Here is a 16,098-nt window from a genome sequence, read left to right on the forward strand (position 1 = left end):
ATTAATGAGATTTTAATGGTCATGAGAATGTTTTCAAGGAAAAAAAAACTTGACAGAAAACATTCTGGATTTCAAAAACTGGGAGACAACAAATAGTTTTGCCTTGTTTCCTTTCTTCCAAGACCAAGAAAGGAGGCTTCTAATTTCTTATTTGTAGAAAGCAAATTTACACTTTGTTGTATTTTAAATACTGTAAATAACTTAAACCGGCGCTCATACCTGATAGTTTGTGCTACTGAAAACTCATTTAATTTAGTACATAAGTTCTGTGATCCCAGCATCTCTGAAATCTTAGCAGAGACCCTAAAATGTTTGGCTTGAAGGGCAAATGATTATTTCATGGTAAACTTGGTCAGGAGTCCATTTTATAATCTGAATGGCTTTAATTATATTTTAAATATAATTCCAAAATCAAAGAATTCTGCAAAATCAAGGTAGAAAATTCCTAGATAATTCAAAGATAACGAAGTTCAGCAACAAGAGCTAATTCACAACACCAAAAACTCAAGTACTTAAAAATGTGTCCTCTTTCAGCAATAGAGTTCTTAAAATTATCTGAAAAGTTAAAATTCAAAGACATACAGGCTACGTTCATTCAATTACACCTGCAGGTCATGAAACATAAGAGAAGTACAGTGGTTCCAAAATCAATTAAACACAGAATTACAATATAATCCAGCAAGTCTACTTCTACGTAAAAAAAAAAACCTGAAAGGAGAGAATCAAACAAGTAAGTTATTTGAATGCTTATGTTCACAGCAGCATTATTCAGAACATCCAAGAGGTAGAAAGAAGCAACCCAAAAATCCATTGACACAATGTGGTACATACACAACAATGGAGTATAATTTGACCTTAAAAAGGAAATTCTAACACATGCTAGAACATAGATGAACCTTGAACACACTGTGCTAAGTGAAATACACCAAACACACCAAGGACAAATATCATATGATTTCACTTACATAACTAGCAAATAATAAAGACAAAAGTTGAATGGTATTTGCCAAGGGCTAAGGGAGGAAAAAAATGGAAGTTATTATTTATTTGTTGTTGTCTGTTCTATTTAATTAAACATGATAGCAGAATGAATTTTGATTCATTATACACAAATGGAGTACAACTTTTCATTTCTCAGGTTGGACATGATGTACAGTCTCGCCATTCATGTACACGTACACAGGGTAATGATGTTTGTCTCATTCCACCATCTTTCCTTCCCCCCGGCCCCTCTCCTTCCCTCATTTCCCTCTACACAGTCCAACATTCCTCACTTATCAAAGAAATCATTCGGCCTTTGGTTTTTTGGGATTGGCTTATTTCACTTAGCATGATAGTCTCCAACTCCATAGATTTAATTGCGAATGCCGTAATTTTATTCTTCTTTACGGCTGAGTAATATTCCATTGTGCATATATACCACAGTTTCTTTATCAATTCATCTACTGAAGGGCATCTAGGTTGGTTCCAGAAGTTGTTATATTTAATGGTACAGTTTCAGTTTAGATGATGAAAAGGTTCTACAAATGGATTGAGGAATTTAGCTATTCGGAAATGATTAAAACTGTATGTTGTGACTAAAACATACACAACTGAGGACGTGGCTCAGTGGTAGAGCAATTGCCTAGCACATACAAGTCCCTGGGTTAGATCTCTAGCATGCACGCACGCACGCACGTGCACACACACACACACATACAAAAACCCACCAGAAAAATTCTCAGATATAGCTTTTATGCTTGATATTAATATAATTTTTGAAATACATCAATAATTAAGTTTTACAAAAAGAAACTAGCATGCTTAGCACTTCACAAAGTGTTAACTGCTTAATGGTATGTTTCTTCCTGACATTCTTTGAATACTGGAAATGTATTAAAAATTAAAATTAGCATGTAAAAACACAGCAGTGTCAAGAAAATTAATTTCTGCTCTAAATCACATTAGTTTGTAGTGAGCAATCAGTAAGTTCTCTAATGTGATAATATACCTGTGTGTGTCACAGTCATATACACATGCACACATGTACCCACACAACTATGACATTTGCATTAACCCAACAATTAAGTGCATTTTTTGCTTATTTTAGAAATTAAACATAGGCAGAGATTCATATTTAATCTGACACTGAATTCAGAATTGAAAAACTGGAAAGCACAAAACTAAAGTTACTTGCCAGGCGTAGAGCAAATGCCAGAAGCTGCAATTTCTAATCACAACGTGAAACGACTATATATAGTTCATAAAATTCAGATCGGCCTCTAAAATTAAAGGTCACTGATTCTACCATTTGTTTCCTGTGTGAGTACATAGTTTTAAGAAGCTTTATTATCTGAAAAGGAATATCCAAAATATGGTAATTCAAGGAAAATAGCAATTTATAAGAGCTATTCGGGAAGCACTCACCTTGTTGTTTTAAATTATAAAATAACCTTTTTGGTTTTTTTCTACAGGTGTTCTACCAATGAACTACATCCCCAGTTCTTGGAGACAGGGTCTTGGCTAAGTTGCTGAGGCTGGCCTTGAACTGGCATTTCTCTTGCCTCAGCCTCCTGAGTAACTGAGAATACAGGTGCGTGCCATTGCACCTGGCAAGCAATTTTTAATTCAGTAAAACTTTCCTCTAAGCCTTGTGCCCTCATAAAGAGCATCACTCGTCTAGGGGAGAAATGACAGAACTGAGCTATAACAACAGTGTATAAACCACTGAAATCAGCATACAATGTTTATAACAAATTATTGTTCACTTTATATGTGACCTTTCCTTATTCATAACCAATATGTACACACTTAGATGCCAAATGGACATAATAAAAGAACAACCCTATTTATTCACTAGTTATGTATAATCTTAACTATATTCAGTTGGAAAGCTTAACGTTTATTAAAATTGGTGAAAATTAAATAAGCTTCATGGCTTTGCTTTATGAAATAATTTAAATTTCAGGTGATATAATTTTGTTTCAACAATCAAGAGGGGGCTGGGGAGATAGCTCAGTCGGTAGAGTGCTTGCCTTGCAAGCACAAGGCCCTGGGTTTGATCCCCAGCACCCAAAAAAAAAATAATAATAAGACTTAGCTGTACCCTCATTTGAATTTCAACTCAGATTCTGAAAACTATTAATTCCTATTTCAAAACAGGTTAGGTATGTAGAAGCAAAGGGTAGAGATAAACTATATAAATGAAGTTTTAGTAATAAAAATACTAACAAGGGTTGGGGAGATAGCTCAGTTGGTAGAGTGCTTGCCCGTCAAGCACCAGGTCCTGGGTTCAATCCCCAGCACCGCAAAAAAAAAAAAAAAAAAAAAAAAAAAACTAACAAGTAGGTGGATAGAATGTTACCTTTTAATAATAAAATTTCTTGAATTTTAAGCAAAATGAATTGAAAAGTTTCCCACTGAATATTTTACATTTGAAAATTATCTTGCAAGCTAAACTCACATTATAATACTGACCAGTTATGCATCATAGAAATTTCTCCTTATAGTAACTTTTTTTGGGTTGCCTTTTTTTTTTTTTTTTTTTTTTAAAGACAGGGGTCTAGTCACCCAGCCTCGCCTTGAAAGCCTGGTCTCAAGTGATTGTCCTGCTTCAGCCTCCAGAGTAGCAGCTGGAACTAGAGACACGCAGCACATTAATCTTTTAAAGGGAAGTTTTATAAACAAAATACACACATGGTTTACTTTCTATTGTCACATGATAGGAAAATGAACAGAACTACTTTCACTACATAGTACATAATTTTCTACTTGAAATCTGATGAATAAGAACTCAGATAAAATGAGTGAATTACTACAACCTCTCACTGACAGCATTAAAACTATTTCTTATATTTGCCCACCTCCTCAGTACTGACAGTATGGATACAGCATTGGCAGGAGAAATCACATTAAGTGAGGAAAAACTCAACATTTCTAGGGATCAAGAACATCATAAAAGACATGTCACCAGGGAAGGTGGCACACACATGTGATCCCAGTGGCTCAGGAGGCTGAGACAGGAGGATCTCAAGTTCAAAGCCAGCCTCAGCAATGGGGAGGCACTAAGCAACTAAAATGCAAAATAAAATAAAATGCAAAATAAGACTGGGGATGTGGCACAGTGGTTGAGTGCCCAAGTTCAACACCCCCCCCCAAAAAAAAAAGACACACGTCACCAGGATCATAAATATGTACTATACAGAGTGCATGAATCTTTACTGAAACTTCATTAATGAATTGTTGGTGTAAGAGGGTTCCTGCACAGCTAAAACCAGTACTCTTCCTAGGAACTGCACAGAATTTACAAGGTCAGAGTTCTGGTAGACATGGTTTAAATGTTCTAAGCAATGTTCAATTTTTCACATACATGTACTATCTTATTCTCTCCAAGTGTTCTCACTTAAGTACATTTCTACTTTGACTTTTTCAGTGAATACTTGAAGTTTGATAGTAATGTCAACAGGTTAAGAAATTGCCACAATAGAGTTCCAACTGAAAAGCATGATCAAATACATAGCTGTATCTCTAAGTAAAATGAAGTCACCAAGAGAAAATTTGTAATTTATTTAACTGATCACTCAAAAGAGCCTGGCTGTATTCTTCGGTGTTGATTGTTAACAGCATCATTTTCCTTTAAGGCAATGCTAGTGGAAGAATGTCTTTTACAGAAATACTACCTCCTGATCTGAATCCCAGGTCCACATAATAACAAAATCTGCAAAAATAAGCAGCCTCCAGGGTCAAGTATTAGCCATCCACCACAAATGTCTACTGATTCACAATTAGATATCTAGCAATTGTCATGTGATAAAAGACCCTCACAAAATCCTACATCTAGATACAACTATTTCAGATCAACCTACTCAATTTATGGCTGTTACTCCCATCTTGAGCATCAGTTCCTAAATGCTGTGAGAGAATTCTTTGCTTGGGAGAAATGACAAATTTTTTAATCAATGTTACTGTTTTCTCCCTATAGTCTATGGATAGAATCCACCTAGCAATTTAGAATTGGGGGATTAAGATCAGATTTTGTGGCTATTCTCTGATTAATACAGAAATCTTTACAATTTCAGCTGAGGGGGTTCAGAATATGTACCTATCATAATGCAGCAAAAATTTCAAAGTATCAAGATTAGAATAAGAACACTGCTAGCCTTCAAACCAACAAACTATTTTCCTAATGCCGGTTAAAGAGATGAGGATGTCCCAAACTCTATATCCAAAATGCATCCATTACTGTGCATACTTAAATTTTCAGGGAGACACATCCTACTTTCAAAGGTGATTTAATTATCAACCATCCATAAAGCTTAAGGTACATTTGCAACATTCAAGCAGCCTCAACTTATTATCACACAATATTTTCTGCATTAAAAAAAAATTTTTTTTTTTGACACCTGAAAACTCAATCAGGCTAACCCTTTTGACGTCTCCTGCCAATCATTAGGGTCTCGAAACAAGGGACTCCTTAGTTTCTACTGTGCAGCTGCGGTCTTTCACTGATTCCCCTTCGATTTCTTTCACGTTTGTTGAGCCGACCACGCGGTACATTATAAAAAATGGTCACATGAACAACTCGTGACTTCCATTGTGAATCAATCCTCCCGTTGTTAGAAGGAAACGAAAAGTTACCATGCACACACGAAAGTACCGAGCAAGCACGCAGCTGAAGGCTTGGTAGGTGATGCATGTGGCACCAGCACGAAGTCGTAGCACCTCCGAGTGGAAGTGCAACAAATGCGAACAGTTTGTTACTTTTAACAACTTCCCGCAGCGTTGGAGCAGCCAGCCGCCGCCGGGAAGCCGAGATCGCGCTGCGGCGTCACGACCCTGACCAGCTTCAAGACGCCCGGGAGAGGAGCGCTCACCTCCCACCCGGCGCAGACAGACCCCCCCGGAGCACTGGGCTGGCAGGAACCCGAGGCTGCCTCGGACTCCAGGTGGGGTGGGCCGCGAGAAACTGACCTACGCGGTCACCCAGACTCCCAGAGCTCCTGAGGCGGGGGCCACGACCACAGGCTTTCCGTCTGCCAGCCCCACGTCGATGAAGCGGCCGTCACCGACCCTGGCTCGCACTCCCGGAGGACCCTACCGGGCCCCGGCGCTGGCCACCCCGCAGAGCGAGAGGCCGTGCGACTCCGCGAGGGGACACTACCCCGCCCCGCAGCCAGCCGGAGAGCGCGCGCGCGCCTTCCCGAATTGTTGGCAGTCGGACGGACACGTGACCCGCGCGGGGCCACGCCCCCAGGACGCCCCGCCCACGGGCCCTGCAGGCTCGGGTCAGGCCTGCTCCAGTCTGGCCGGCTCCAGCACTGCCCAGCTGGCGGCGCGCGTTTCAGGCTTTGCCAGTCGCTACCGCCAGGGGCACAATCTCCGTGCTCTTCTCACTACACCCTGAGGCCACAGAAGAGTTGGACCCTACCTCGAAGTCTAGGGAAAACTGCTGGTGTCGGGGGAGGAAGACCCCCCAAGCTTAAGCAAAATATAAATACTGGATTAATGCTCTGCAAGTTCGTTATTAAACAAATACATCACCCAGCCACCTAGTTGTTTTCTTTTTTGTTTTGGCTGAGATATGATCCGTGGGAACTTAATTGGCAGTGTAAATTAGCTATACGGCTTTTTCTTTTCACGCTTTTCAAAGGATGGCCTTAAAATGTCAAACAGGTATAAACATTTATGTAGGAGCAAGGGATGCATAGAGATAAGGATTTACAAAATTTCCCTCACTTTCTCACTAATCTTTCAGACTAGGTGCACAAAAGGTCTAGCCAGAGTAGTTAGCACATAGTTTATAATATTAAGGTTGGAACTTGAGTATAATTTCAACCTAAAAATTTTATACAAACTAAAAACCAACTTACAAGTATATTAAAATTTTTCCTTTAATTGTAATTTACGGATATATTTAATTCACTTGCAATGAAAAAGTAATAGGTATCACTCTTAAAGGGACTATAGTTCTTTAAATCAATTCTAGAAACATACTTAGAACCTGTTACAGGCCAGTTGGTCGTTGCACTATACGCGTTAACTAAATGATGTGACATATCTTTTAGAGTGATGTGTTTGGAGAAAACAAATAGCCTTGCTTATGTATCACAGACTGCTATCATCTTTTATGAATAAAACAAGCACTTGAGGAGCACAATATTTCAACTGCAAAGTATATAGTAACTAAGGCATTCACATTTGTCTAAGAAGAAACCTCAGAACTTATTTTCTAAGAATACTGAACCATCTTCACAGCAAAAATAAAATTCACTAGCCGGGTGCAGTGGCACATGCCTGTAAACCCAGCCTCTTGGGAGGCTGAGGCAGGAGGATTGCGAGTTCAAAGCCAGCCTCAGCAGCGGCAAGGCACTAACCAACTCAGTGAGGTCCTATCTAAGTAAAATACAAAATAGGGCTAGGGGTGTGGCTCAGTGGTCCAGTGTCACTGAGCTCAATCCCTGGTACCAAAAAACAAAATAAAATTTGCTACTGACATAATTTTCCACATGATTCCAAGAAAGTTTTCATTCTCACTGTGATGATTTAATTACCTACATTTATGACTTATTCTTTGCAATCATCTTCAGTTTGTAAATGAAATACAGTTCCTAATCCATAGGAGGATGAAATATTAATCATTATAATTATCAGTAAAAAAAGTACCAATCTTGGTGGGATAAGTGTGTTTTTTTTTTTACAGGACTCCTTTGGTATTTGCATAAAGAATACTTGGGAAAAAAAGGTATCTACTGGGAAATTTTTATTTTTATTTATTTGTTTGTTTATTTTGTTGACATTGGAGATTGGTCCCAGGACTTTGGGCACAATAGGCAGGCAGTCTACCACTAAGCTACATTCCCAGTCTCTCCTGGGCATTTTTTATTTTTTATTAGTACAGGTAAAAAACATAGAGATGGTGGAATAGAATTCGTTATTCCAGAACATTGCTGTCCTGTGAAACTTTCTGCAATTATGGAAATGTTCCTTAAATCTATCTTGCCCAGTACAAGAGCCACTAGCCACTTACTGACCTCTTTAAATGTAGCTTGTGTAATAGATGGTTTGAATTTTTATATAATTTCAATTAATTTAAACTTAGCCATCTATGACTAGCAGTTTCCATATTACAGTTCTAGAATAACAAAGGATCACTATATTGCCCCAATCATGTCATACTTGATTTTGAAAAGCATTTGGCAGTCACAGAACCTCTGAAACCAATTAATAAATGTTTCCCTCCTTGCTCCTCTCTGAGCATATGAGCAGGTAGACATTTTAACTTTGCAGGTAGAACACATTAACTGGAATCCCTATCTACAATGTATATAAGTAGGAATAGAAATGGAATCTCTGAATGAAAGGGAAAGGGATTTAAGAAAAATGAAACCTTGACCCTGCCATTTCTATGTTGCCTGACCCAAATTGAAAAGTTTAACGTGGTAACTTTAAGACTGGGATGGACTTCATCAGAATAGTCCACTGCCTGCTTCAGACAGGATTCATCTCAGATAATCTCCTTTTTCTCAAGAACTTTAGGAGCCCAAAACTCTACCACCATCTCCCTCCCACATCCCAAGGATTCCCTCCAGAATATGTCTCAGATTACAGCATCTAATGTCTGTGTCCCTACAGTTTTGTCTTAAGCCTGAGAAACCCCAGAATGCACTTCTGTGTTGCATGTTTTAAAACACTCCCCTGGTGCCAATGTGACTTTGAAGTGCTGCAGGAGCATGCTAAAGGCTTGTTAAGTTTTATTAAAAGGAGGTTTTATGGACTGAGACTTTGGGGAGGGCTTCAGATAATTACTGCCTGGAATGCTGAAAAGTAGGTCAGATGTCAACAGGCAAATCCAGATAAATTGTTGAGTTGGGGGAAATTAACCATCCCTACACCTACATATTAAACACTTTGTAGTATTATTAATTCCATACCATCAAAGATATGAGGTCATTGAGGGGGTTTCTCTTTTAAAAGCTGTCTAAATTTTTTTTTTTTTTTTTTTTTTTGTCATTTGCACCATTACCCCCAGTTTATTTAATACCTACAAAGAACTGGCATGTTTTCAGATATTAAATTCTTTTGATCTAGACTTAATTCTGAATCTGCCTCTTTTTTCCTAAGGTCATGACCACGGATGTCTAAGTAACTTCCTTCCACCATTGATTGCTTTTGCTGACTCCGTACACAAAAAAAGTTTAGAAAGGACCACTTTCTTTGTTGCGTTTCTTGGTTGCAAGCAATAAGCACTGGTTCTAATTAAGCAAATAGGGAATGTACCGCACAGACACCAAAGAAACAACTGAAATCTTGCCCATTGAGGGTTGAACTAGGGTACTTCTGGGCATCTGGGCAGGAGGAACTATGCAATTTTCCTAGGGTATCACTGCTGGAAAAATAAATTCCAATTATTTTTATTTTTCTGTATTTTTGTCTGTCTTCATGAGAGGCAAGTTGAAAAAGAGTCTTTCGTGCTTTTTCTCATGAAATAAAAAGCTCCTTGGACAGTATTTCCAGGTTGACTTTTAGCCCTAGTTTTTATTCATCATGAATTCACCCTGGTTTTCCTTCCATAAGTATCTGGTGAAGCAACTTCCTGACAGTTACACTACCACTTCTTTCATGGTCTCAGAAAATCTGCCCTGCCATTGCCCCCTTTGAGGACTTTCTTATGCAACTTATTATTGTTGACTCAGCAGATGCAGCATGATCACAGCCTAACTGGCATCTTTCTACCAAAAGTCTGGTAGATGCATTCTGTTCAACAGAAAATCTCTCTATTGAGAAGCAGTGAACCATCTACATTTCTCTCTTGGGTATATCTGACCCAAGGCATACAAAGTACAGTCCTCAGTCGGGGTAGATACACAAAGGCATGAAGAGGGAAGTGAGGGCAGAGAGAAGCAGAAGCCCTGGGACAGTAGGAAAGAGAGTGGAGAAAAGATGACCAGTGGCACCAGAAGCAAGAGCCGAGAGAAGAGGACTGAGACCCCAGAGTGCGGAAACAGTAGGGCAGGGTGCAGCAGATGCAGGTGCAGCTAAATCTTCAGCCTTCCAGAACAACATCTATGTCTGTACTTTTATTTCTCTGTATTGTTGCAATAATTCCTACCTACTATAACCTGAGTGTTCTTATATACCTTGAGCTGATAAATAGCCTAACATACCACTACATCCCTCTTTCCTGCTCTCAGCTGTCCCCTTCTTAATCTCTAGCCTACAGGTTCATCAATACTTCTTCTCTCTTCAACAGCCATGAATGTGGAGAGTGGTGACAAGATGGGAAAGCAGGGACTGAGATTGGGGGTCTTTGAAAACCTCATGGCTGTGGCATGCCTGGTACCTGGTTTCTGTGCAAGGGCACAGGATGCTTAGCTGCTGTGGCAATGCCCTGCATGAGGAGGATCTGTGCAAGAGTCTTATCAGCTCTGACCTTGCTCTCAGGCACAAAGCTCCTGGGAAGGAAGGAATTCTTATGCTAGACAACCACAATGTTTCACCAGCTCCACTTCTCTGGTTCCTGCCGGCTTTACAGTAACTTTAACAATGGACTTTCCTGAGAGCTAACGTTGCACTTTGCAACTGTGAATTGCAACTGTAGAAAAGCTACATAGATGTCCTAGTTTCTGTAACTTTCCTGAATACAAAGCATAATGGTTGCTTAGTCTTTAACCTGATAATGATTATATATATATAAAGATTGCTGGTATAACTTCTTTAGATCTGCATCTCCATCAGAGAGCAGAGCTCCACCTGTTCCCAGCTTGATCTTCAAAATCTGTGTTTGTGAATCTTTATTCTCCAATCCCCCTTTGCCCTCGCCTGACGGGAGAGTTTGGTGGCACTAGTCAAGGCACATGGAGTCTACTGAACAGAATCTACTGTTCTTTGCTTTTCTGTGGCTTCTAAAATACTTATCTCTTGCTGGGTGCAGTGGTTCAAGTTTGTAATCCCAGTCACTTGAGAGATTGAGGCAGGAGGATCTCACGTTTGGAATTAGCCTCAGAGACTCCACAAGACCTTCAGCAACTAAGAATAGGTCTCAAAATAGAAAAAAAAAAAAAAAGAACTTGGGGTATAGCCCAAATATCCCTGAGTTCAATCCCCAGTATCAAAAAGTAAAGTAAAATAAATCTATTTTTGAGATTGATACTAATTCCTCCCATCTATTCCTGAGTCACTCTCAGCACCTGATATGGTCAGGTCAAAGGGCTCACTCTGTATGAGTTACCATAGCCCATTATTTTACTTCATCCACAAAAGTAACAAAGATCTAAGGAAGGAGTTTTTATAGACCCATCTTTGGGTCTGAATTGGAAATATGGATCAAATCATGGACTCCTGGATTTTATTCAGACTTGGAAGAGGCATCAGACACCATCTAATCCAACAGCAAACCCAAAGCCAGATTGTCTTCAGCCACATACTGAAGAGAAGTTCCCCTAGCCTGAGACTGGGAACTTTTCAGATTTACAGGTTGCTTACTTCACAATACAGCCCAAAGCACTTTTTCTTCCATCATTGCTATTAGAAATGCTTCATAATGAGGCAAAAGCTAACTCCACACAACTCGCACCTGTTAGTCCTCATAGAAAGCTGAACAGAATAAACTTAATTGCTTTTTCTCAGATCATTCCTCTAAAAATTTAAGGATCATTAGCAGAGATGCCTTGATTTTTCTTCTCCTGGTTTATATTCTCCAGATGTTCTCACCCATCCTTGTGCACCAGAATGCCTCATGGTCATGGAAGTCTCTGACACTTTCTTCTCTTACAATCTAGCAGACAGAATTAAGCAGATAAAACTGATTCTATGAAGCTAGAGAATGTAAGGATGTTTTATTAAGTTCTATTACAAGTATCAACTGCTAAACCTGTGGCCATTTTTTTCCCATCTCTGACCTCTCCACTGCCCTCTGGTGGTAACTAAGTTTTCTCAATTAAGACAATGGAGGATGGAGGGAAGAGAAGAAAGTGAGAAGGGGAGTGATTATAGAAAGGAGGGCAGGCATGCAGCAAAGAAATAACACACTTATATATAAATTCCTGGCCTCTTGAAGTTTATGATATAATTTTGGAAGCAAACTACACAATGAAAAACTAGCAAAATAGCCACAATAACCCCCAAAATGGCAAATAAAATAAATTTTAAAGAATTGGGGGTGCCACAGTTGTAACTCAGTGGTAGAATGCTTGCCTAGCATGTGTGAAGGACTGGGTTCACTCCTCAGCACCACATAAAAATAAATAAAATAAAGTTATAAAAATACAGTAACATTTTTAAAAAGAATTGGGGAGGACTTCATCTGTAAGCACTAGAATAGAGAAAACATTTAGAAGTGGTAGTATTACATTTAGCCTCAGTTTTGGATAGGAAACACCAGAAAATGAGAAATGGGTGCCTAAAACATAGTAAATTCAAAAGATGCAGCAAGAAATTAACAATATAGAAGTATATTTTAGGCAAGAGCTCAGAGCTAGAAAAAGATTCTTGAATCATTCACAAACACCTATGATGTATAGAATGACCAATAGAAAGAAAATTGGAATAATGGCATGTAGAGAGAATTTCAGCATCAAGAATTTGAGTACCAGCAATTCACAATAGCTAGATTGTGGAACCAACCTAGGTGCCCTTTGCAATAGATGAATGGATAAATAAACTATGGTATATATACACAATGGAATATTATTCAGCCATAAAGAAGAATAAAATTATGGCATTTGCAGGTAAATGGATGGAGTTGGAGAATATCATGCTAAGTAAAATAAGTCAATCCCAAAAAACTAAAGGCCAAATGTTTTCTCTGATAAGTGGACAATGATACATAAAGGGGGAGTGGGGGAGGGGGGAGGTAAGAGAAGAATGGAGGAACTTTGGATTATGTACAGGGAAATGAGGGGAGGGGAGAAGGCAGGGAAGGAAAGATAGTGGAATAAGACAGACATCATTACCCTATGAACATGTATGATTACATGAATGGTGTCACTCTACATTGTGTACAACCATAGAAGTGAAAAGTTGTACCCCATTTGTGTACAGTGAATCAAAATGCAGTCTATAGAAATAAAAATAAGTAAAATTTTAAAAACAGAATTTGAGCATCAGAACAGAGAATTTGTCATTTATCATTAACTAATTCAATAATCAATTTGTATATAAACAATATGATAACCTTGATTTGCCTTCAAGGACTTAATCTAATGCATGGAAAGCAATATAAAACATGTAAATCAGCAGGTATTTTAAGAGATAGAAAATAATAAAAACCACAAGGAAATTACAGATAAAGGAGGAATAAGAGGAAAGAAATTTGGAGTCCCTCCCTCCCGGTGGAGAGCTTTAGAAAATGCTTTATAGAAAATGTGGCTTTGAGGGGCTGGGGTTGTGGCTCAGTGGTAGAGCACTTGCCTAGCATGTGTGAGGCACTGGGCTCCATTCTCAGCACCACATACAAATAAATGAATAAAAAATAAAGGTCCATCAACATCTAAAAAAAAATTTTTTTTAAAAGGAAAAGGTGGATTTGAAAGTCAAGTCCTTGAAATGAATAGGATTTGAACATGTGGAAATGGTTAGGGAAGCCACATGTTAAGTATAGGAGAGGAAATGTTTCCTCACCTTACTAGGGTTCCTGGCTAGGTATGAAATAAACCTGACAGATTAGTGGGGGAAAACCATAGCAAATTATTTAATCAAAGTTTTACATGACACAGGAGGATTCAGAAATGAAGACCCAAAGACTGAGGGAAATCTATTTTTTTATGCTTACGGTTCTTTGTGTGTATGTTACTCTGGGGATCAACCCCAGGGCCTCCCACCTACTAGGCAAGTGCTGTGCCCCTGAGCTATGCTCCCAATCCCTAGGCTCAGGTTTAATGAAGAACAGACAGCAGTGTAGGAATATGATTGAACAAAGGGTCTGATCCAATGATGACAGATTGAGGGGACCCAACAAGGTCTCTCTCTTCAGATTCTTCTTGGTCTCGGTGTGTGCCATTCCTTTCTCAGTTCAATGTATTCAGCATGCAAAGGCACCACACTTTTGGGTTTCATGTTCTGAACCTGACATAAGCAAATGAAATCTGAGTAAAAGTGACCAAGGGCGGAAGGAGGGAAGGGGGCAGGCACAGCTAGAAGAGGGCTCTGCACATCAGAGACCACACCACACATTCTAGAAACAAAACATTGACAGGATCCCCAGAAAGGCCCAACAATCTAGTCGATCAGGAGCTGAAGTCTGAGGGACAGGTATGCTGTGCCTGGATTCTGACCCAGGAAACAGATTCGGGGTTCAGCAAGTGGAAGAAGATACAAGATGTAGTTAGGATAGTAGACATGCTGTATTCAGTGGTGGGCACAGCCATTAGGCAGCTCCTAGCTTCAGCGTCAGCCCCCAGCCAGTTCCAATGTAGCCCCCCTTTTGCCCATTTCCTTCGACTCTTTTTATATGCAGCTCAGAGAAGGCACACTGACAACAGGTTGCATGGCGGGGCATACTCCCAAGTTAATGTTTATGACCTTGAGTCTCTACCATGAATCACAGGGTCTCTGGCCTTGACTAACCATAACATAGCCAGTTCCACCCTGGCTACACACTAAAAACACAACATAGCCCGACGGAAGTCCCAGCAAGGGAGCCTAACTACAGCTATTTGGGGGGCCTGCCCCAACAAGGTAGTTGCAGGAGCCTTTGAGATACTCAAGTAGGGGTGCCAGGTGGAGAGTTCAGAAGTGAGGTCTGGTCTAGAGATGTCAGTTTGTGATCCTCTGTGTAAAGGTGACTTGAGGCCACAAGAGATGGCCAGGAGAAAGGAGAAAAGTGAAGAGGGAGGAGGCCAGGACCCAGTTTTGTTTCCTGCCCTTGCAGCACTATTTTCACTTTCCTCCAAACCCACACCCAGCGACTCTCTCCACGCTCCCCACAGATGACTTCACTTCCAAGACCATTAGATAAGTGTAATACAAAGCTGCTCCCCCCGCCTTTCCATTGCATCACAACCTAGCTTGTCAGCCTGAAAGCTGTTCTCCCCGCCCTTTCCACTGCAGTCATTTCCCTGACTCCCAACTACTTGTCAGTCTGAACATCCTAGCTAGCTATTGGTTCATCGGTCAGCTTGCAAGTATCCTTCTCCGTTATTGGTCCCCTGTTAGCCGGGTGGCATTCAACTGCTTAAGGGGAGCTACCCCGCCATCTTTTCTCATGCTTTTCCCTCTCCTACTCACTTGCTTTCTCTCGCCTCCTTGCTTTTCACACTCTTTCTTGCACCGCCCTTTCTCATTCCCTTTCTTTTCCTCTCATTTTCTCTCTTACCCTGCAGGGAGACACTCTGTTTGCTTAATAAACTCCCTTATGTGATTTCCTGTGTCCGGCATGGTTTTCATGGGTTTTCTTACAATAAGGGTTCCCCAAATTTTGCCACCAAACCCGCAAACCTACCAGCACCAATGTCCTTGCTTCCTTTTCCTCTTCTGTTTAAAGGGAACAGGTCCCTTCCTGGGTAAGGCTAGAGCTCCTACCAGTGTTATGATCCCTCTCCTTCTACCTCCTGAGTCACCTCTCTCCATCAGCTCTTTCTTTCCCAGACCTTCAAATGCTCTCAAAAATGTACCTGCAGCAGAAATGTTGCCATCTGTTAAAATTCCTCAACCAGCTAATTCCCTTTTTCTCTTCCCTCCTTTGGAGTTAAACTAGTTGAAAGAGTGGTCTACAGTGAGTCTGTTTCTTCTTTTTTCTCTTATACTCTCTTCACTCTGGTTTTTGCTCCCATTACACCATTGAAACTGCTCCCGCTGAGGACACCTAAGGTCTCCTTGCCAAATCCAACAGGCCTTTATAAATTCTTTGCTTATTTGACCTTTCAGCAATGCATGAAACTGATAACCCTTCCTTCCTTCCCTCAGTTTCCCTGAGATCCTTGTCTTTGGCTCTTCCCTTCAATGTTGAGAGTTCTGCCTTAAACTCTTATCTCCCCCAGATTTTTCTTGGGTGACCTCATGTGTTCCCATGGCTGTAATAACTCTCTATATGCTTAATCTCCCAAATCAGTAATTCAGGTCCTGACCCACACAGCAACTAATTAAACTAAATACAACCAAAAGGGAAATTTCTCCTCTTCCCCC

General features: G+C 40.0%; 1 protein-coding gene across 3 annotated transcripts in view; it reads right to left on the minus strand.

The window, feature by feature from the left end:
- Positions 1 to 6,159, minus strand: part of Osbpl1a (oxysterol binding protein like 1A) — a 215,194-nt gene extending 209,035 nt beyond the window's left edge. For 2 of the 3 annotated variants that reach the window (XM_047526381.1, XM_047526379.1), the window contains exon 1: positions 5,950 to 6,159. The gene's annotated coding sequence lies outside the window, so the exon portion shown is untranslated. Of the gene's footprint in view, positions 1 to 5,852; positions 5,871 to 5,949 lie in introns of those variants that run through there. The other variant, XM_047526380.1, reaches the window with a different exon arrangement.
- Positions 6,160 to 16,098: the final 9,939 nt, after the last annotated feature.

Source organism: Sciurus carolinensis, chromosome 15 (genome assembly GCF_902686445.1).
Source record: "Sciurus carolinensis chromosome 15, mSciCar1.2, whole genome shotgun sequence".
Classification (NCBI taxonomy): domain Eukaryota; kingdom Metazoa; phylum Chordata; class Mammalia; order Rodentia; family Sciuridae; genus Sciurus; species Sciurus carolinensis.